We start from the raw sequence: 6,551 nt of genomic DNA on the forward strand, positions 1-6,551 counted from the left end.
GTCCTACGGTCAGGATGAAGGATGGGTTCCAGACAGATGTAGATCAGCTGGTCTTTTCCAGGATCTTATGGGGATATGACTGGTTTCAGTGATTCAACAATACCAGAGAATCCAGGTGCTTAGTGGCCACAGGTCATGTGAGGGGACACCATGTATCACAGCACAAGACACATCTGGGTCAGAGGCCAGGTAAGGAACAGCAAGCGGAAGGCATTCCTCTGTGATTTCCATCATGACAATTTTGTAAAAACCCACTTTATCCTTTACTGCAGCTTTTAATCTAACGCAGGAAGGTGATAGAAAAACTCCTGGGGTAGTTTTGAAAATTTTATCAGATTCAATTATAAACTGGAATTGACTAAGATCATTGTTAATTGGATTTGGTAGAAGGTAGCTGTCATCCATGACTCAATTTTAAGTTTATTCAAAGACCCATTCTGGCTGACGTAGAAAAAACCTGAAGGCAATTATATTATTACATAACTGGGTCTGTGACTATAAGTTTTATGCTTGTTACACAAGGATTTGTCTAGAGGTATTTTGTTTTAACCAACACAGAGCTAATTAGGTGGGTGTAAACTAGTTGAAAAGCCTCACATGGACATGAGTGGGTTCCAGGCAGCTAAGGGGAGCAGAGAAAAGCTGTCTCTCCTTTTTTGCAGAGTAACAAATGGAGGGAGCTTTCTAAAGCCAGGGCTGGTACATTTTTAAGTCATGATGAGGACCTTCTCCATTGCCTTTCCTGGAACTTGTTTCAGTTACTTTTCTCACATTATTACCAACCCCCCAGAGCCTTGTGGTGCAGGGTAAGTATTAAGAGGCATGTTTTTATGTTCCAGGCACTATAGAAGCATTTTACGTTATCACATTCTTATTTAAAAAACCTTAAGGGGCTGTCATTAGTTTCATTTTCAAGAGCAAACTGAGGCTTGCATTATACAACACATCTGGTCTGACAAATATTGTTTCAGGTTCATCTCTGTTCTTTGATTTCAGAGCCCAGGTTCTTAGCCACCTGTTAAGAACATAAAACCACAATAATGCCTCCTCTCTCAACTGTCTCCCCATCTTCGCTTTTTCTGTGAAGACCTGTGGACTCAAAAGGGGCTGATGCTAGTGTATTTTATTCCCACTTTAAGTGTTGGTGCTGGAAAAGAAGCACTTGTGTGACAGGGAAACATGACATTGTCTTTGAATAAGAGATTCAATTGTTGACTTATTTGTCCCATCTTCATGATATGCATTCTCCAGTGTATATTCCCTTTCATTCTGTTCGGAGATAACCCCTTTACCATGAAGAGGGCTACCTATGATTACTGCTGAAAGTGGGACTAAATGCTCTAAGGTAGTTAAACTCACACCCTAAGTATGATAAAACTTGTCATGAGTGGTTGTCCCTCTATGGAATAGTACCATCCATACCAGTGATATTCTCTTTGCCTGCAATCATTCAACACCATGTGAAGACACTAGAGATGATTGGTATTTGGTCTTGGTCTATGACAGACCCAGCAGATCATCCAGGGAAAAATACTTTGATATGGGTTTTCTAAGGTTATTCTTTCAGGAAGTTCTTAGTGTAATACTAATCTTTCTAATTTTAATTAAGGCCAAGTTTTAAGAGCCCCACTCTATATGCACAGTCTGCTTTACATGGTATAAAAAGATTTTAGGCATTATGCCAAAGAGATATCCTGTGACAAAAGTTCCTGGTCACTTTCCTCAGCACTGGTGCTACTGTTGGACTTGAATGTCATCTTCTCCAATGCCTAGGCTTATGATTAGGAGATCATCTGTAAAGTTTCTGGCTCAGACTTATTTGGAGAAAAGAATACTAATCCATAGATTACGTTTGGCACTAGAATTATGTTCATAGAAGCCTGTCTTCTCTCAGTAGATTCAGAAATTAGACTGCAGAGACCTGGATAAAGATGGAGGAATGACCATCTCTCATGTCAAGACAATAGAGAAAATAAAATGTGACTCAACTTGATCTTGGAGTTAGGCATAGACTGAGGACATAGAAATTTAGAACTAGGCAGGGGTTCAGGGGTTTAAGGCTAAACTTTAGAAAAGAGCTCATGCAATTACAGTTTCCTACATTTTTGGTGGAGGTGGGGGTGGGGGGTGTTTCCTACATTTTTGGTGGGGGTGGGGGTGGGGGATGGAGGTCATGGGATTGATAAGCTGTTTATATGCTAGCTCTGATTTGATCACTAGCTTCTTTAGATTTTTGTCTTTAAAAATGCTAAAGCAACTTATTTTTAACCTAAGGTCAGTCACTTTCACCTTCTTACATGTTATTGTTCGTAAACGTAGTTAAATAATTTAAAATTGGAAACATTTGAGAACTAAAACGTACATATAATCATAATTTTGGATCACTAGTATTGGGAGTGACTGGTTCATTCTACTTGTCATGCATTGCCACAAAATGCTTGCAGGTTTCTGGCCTGAAGTAGTCCTCTCATGACAGAACCTTTGTGATCAGTGAATAATGAAAGTGGTCAAATCATAAGTTAGAAGTAGCAACAAGAATTCTTCAGTGAGATCTGGAAGCCTTTCAAAGTTTATATGCATCACAGGGCCTCCATCTATTCTCATCACCTTTGGCTTTCAGTTACCCCAACCCCCTTCATAATCCCACTACCTTCTTCCCTCTAGGCCGTTTCATTATTTTGGTGTGGCTCCCATCTACCAGATACACCAATCTCAGGGCCTCTGAAATGGAATCTTCTAATGTCCTTTCCTGTCTACTCTTCCCTGCTCTCAGCTAACCCTATTAGGAGATACAGAATACTGCAAACTCATCTGTTTAAATGGGGCAGGACTTGGTTTGAGGATTTTAATTCTTGTGCATGGTAAGGTCTCATTCTGAGCCGTATTAGATTAACATTTCTCATACTTATTTCCATTCTTAACTGAAGTCCTTTTCTGGGGCAAGCCAAAAGGTTGGAAAAGCTTTTGGCTTGCCCCAGAAAAGGGGCAACATAGTTGAGATTTTCTAGACCTTTACTAACAATTTTAAATTGTCCAAGACATTAGAACATAATTCTGCCTTCTAGAAATTCTGCTTTATAATATTCTACAAAGAGGAATGAAGTTTTATACCAAAAAAAGTAAATAGAAATTATCTTACTTTCTGTGGCCTGTATGAAATTTTATAGTTAAACAGGGAATTGTAGTACAAAGACTCATACCCTGATTTTCTTCACTTTCAGATATTGGGTCTATACTGCACAGAAAATCTATGATCAAACAATAGATTTTAGGATTACTCTTAGACTCTTATCCTCAAAGTTCAGGTAGGACCCAGAAATTTCACTGGCTTCTCCAGTCAGAGCCTTGTCCTGTCATGACTATGTATTTATACGCCCTGTAAGAAAAGATAACTATTGGGTATTGGGCTTAATACCTAGTAATAATCTGTATAACATATCCCTGTGACATGAGTTTACCCATGTAACAAACCTTGACATGTACCCCTGAACCTAAAATAAAAAGATGTAGAACAGTCACCTGGGTTGAGTCCTTGCCTTAATATGGGGAAGAGTCTCTTGGATCTGCTTGGTGCAGACAGCATAGACAATTGGGTTGAGGATAGGTGGGATGAGGAGGTAAAGGTTGGCCAAAAGGATATGATATGGGGAGGCGCACAATGGCCAAAGCGGTGTGTGAGAGAGGAAACAGCAATGTTGATGTGGAAGACGAGGATGGCACAGATGTGAGAGCCACATGTCCCTAAGGTTTTAAGCCTGGCTTCAGAGGTGGCCAACCCCATTACAGCCCTGAAACTAATCACATAGGAGGCAGTGATGGCCAGTGAATCCAGGATTAGTACCAGGAAACCAATCCCCATTCCATACAAGTTGTTGACCCTTGTGTCAACACATGCCAAGGTGACCACAGCCATGTGCTCACAGTAGGAGTGGGCAATGATTTGGTTCTGGTAAAGGGGCAACCTCAGGCGAATCATTAGGGGCAGAGGTCCAATGTAGATTACTCCCCGGAGGAGGGCTGCCAGCCCCAAACGACCCACCACAGCATGGGTGAGCAACGAGGTATGGTGCAGTGGGTCACAGATGGCCACATAGCTATCAAAAGCCATGGCCTGACTCAACAGTGGCAAAGCAGTGAATGAAGAACATCTAGGCCAAGCAGGCATTCACACCAATGTTGTGGGCACCAAACCAGAAGATAGCCAGTAGTTTGGGGATGGTGGAGGTTGACAGGACCAGGTCAATGACAGCCAGCATGCACAGGAAGAAGTACATGGGCTGGTGCAGGCTGTGCTTCATCCTTAGCACTTCCAGGATGATCATGTTCCCTGGCACAGCTACCAGGTACATGGAGCCAAAGGGGATGGAGAGCCAGATGTGCAGGGACTCCAGCCCTGGGATGCTAGTGAGCTGGAAAGACATAGTCACGGAGCAGGAATTATTAGGGGTTAACATATTCAGGGATCTGGAGCATCCAGGATATAGGAGCTCTTAGTTTTAGATTTTTACTCTTGTGAGAGATGCTTTTGGGAACTGTAGACTAGATTTCTCTTTTCCATCTAGGATGACTGGTGGTGCCTATAATAAAGAATTCTGAATGCCAACTTAAAAAAATCAGTTATATAAAATAAGTTTTATAAAATAAATTATTCATAATGATACCTACTGCTAAGTGTAGAAATAGGCATGCTCATGATTTTTACTAAATTGCCCTACCACACTGTAAAAATCTCCAAAATTATGCATCCCCCTTTAACTAGTAATTTTACTTTAAGAAACTTTTTCTGAAGGAAACAAATACAAAAGAGTTCTACATGTACTAGTTAAATGTAAACCAATGTATTTAACCAGTGCCTGCATATGCTTCTCTCATCACTGATCAATAGCAACACTAACCAATAACATCGATTAGATGTTTGCAATTTTTTACTAACAAAAAGTTGGAATAATGGGTTCACAAATAAAGCATTGTTTAAATTCTAGTACCTCTACTCAGTGAATTAGATTATGTTGATATTTTTAGAGATAAATATTTCCTGGTATAAGGTTCACATCATAGTATAAATCAGGGAAGAGCAGGAGGCAGATTAATCTCTGATTTAATTGTATTAAAAAGGGGGAGAGGGGGAGAGAGAAATACACACCCTTCAATAGAAAAGGGTCTAGGAATATTTATACCCAGCTTTTGTCTGTTGATTTTGGGTGGATGAGATTTGTGTTTTATATTATGCCTTTAAATATGATCAAGAGCTTTATAAATAAGGTTATAAAATATCAAATCCTGCTAAAAATGTAAGGAGAAAATTTGCCATGTTAAATGTATTAAGGAAGCACAATACCTTTTCTCTGAATGGTTTTAATATTGCTTTGTTCAGACTATCAAATCTAGTTGATCAAAGATATTTAGCACAGGACCCACTTTTCCAAAGAAAAAGCTTTCATTTAAAAGTTGACCAGACTTGATGGTTAAACAAAATAAAAAGATAGGATTTGTAAAGAAATGTTTACTCTGCAAAGAAATGTTTACTTTAAGGACAGGGTCTACTAAGTTTTCCTGGCAAGAATCTGGATATCACCTATAATTTGAGATAATAGAATACATCTTTGAGCAAATTTTACTATTTTGTCCATCTAATAGGAATTAAAAAAGAGTGGACTGATATAAAACAGCCAGCAAGACTCTTCTGCCCAATCACATCCTTCTTGGCCTCCTTGTGAGGTGGCAGGAAGATCACTTTTATAAAAATCGTCATCTACTTTTTGTCCTCTGTCCTTCATATGCTTCTAAAAATCTAGCAAGGAATCCTGTTGTTCACATCCTCAGGGTTCAGAATCAGCGGGCGGGGGGGGGTCTGCCTCGGGCCTGCTCTCCTGACCATTCTTACAATTAGTTAGCAAGTCTCATGATACTACACACTTTTGTTAAGTTTTACTACCTCCTTGGTTTTTACCTAGGGAAATTTTATATCCTTCAAGTTCCTCATGGCAGATAACCCTTCTTTGGTATCTCTAGTCTATACCAGAGAGGGTGGGTAAGGGAAAAGAGACACCATAGTTGCCACATTCCCCCAAATTTTCTCAAACAAGCCCATGCACATTTCAATTTATCTAAAATGTTAAATAGCAATGACACTTCTGTAGCAGATAAGCACAAGAAACGTTCCTGTGGTAACTCATGGCTCCTTAATTCAGGCTCCAACATTATGTTTTTATGAGTTTACTTTTTGGTCATTGACGGAGTGCTAAATAGAAATATGAAAATTTTGTGAACTTAAGAATGGTTTACGAGTTTTCCATGTTAACTGTTTTAGTGATTCTGTAATTCAATAGGCAAATAAGTTATAATGCATATAAAGTCATTTCCTCTGGGTTCAAAAGTAAGGTTGCTCTGGATTCATTGGATAAGATGGGAAAAGAGAAAAGGTCTTAGAGGGCAGCCCCACACAGCTGTTCAGGGGACCAACTTGTCACTAACAAGCCACGTTTCCCTTCCAGACCTTCATCTTTCTCTGGGCAAATTGCTTAACCTCTTGAAGCCTCCCTTTTATTTAT

General features: G+C 39.6%; 1 pseudogene; it reads right to left on the reverse strand.

Moving 5' to 3' along the window:
* Positions 1-3,515: 3,515 nt before the first annotated feature.
* LOC101054233 (olfactory receptor 52M1-like) lies at positions 3,516-4,454 on the reverse strand (annotated as a pseudogene).
* Between the last annotated feature and the right edge of the window lie 2,097 nt (positions 4,455-6,551).

Source organism: Saimiri boliviensis, chromosome 6 (assembly GCF_048565385.1).
Source record: "Saimiri boliviensis isolate mSaiBol1 chromosome 6, mSaiBol1.pri, whole genome shotgun sequence".
In the NCBI taxonomy this organism is placed as follows: domain Eukaryota; kingdom Metazoa; phylum Chordata; class Mammalia; order Primates; family Cebidae; genus Saimiri; species Saimiri boliviensis.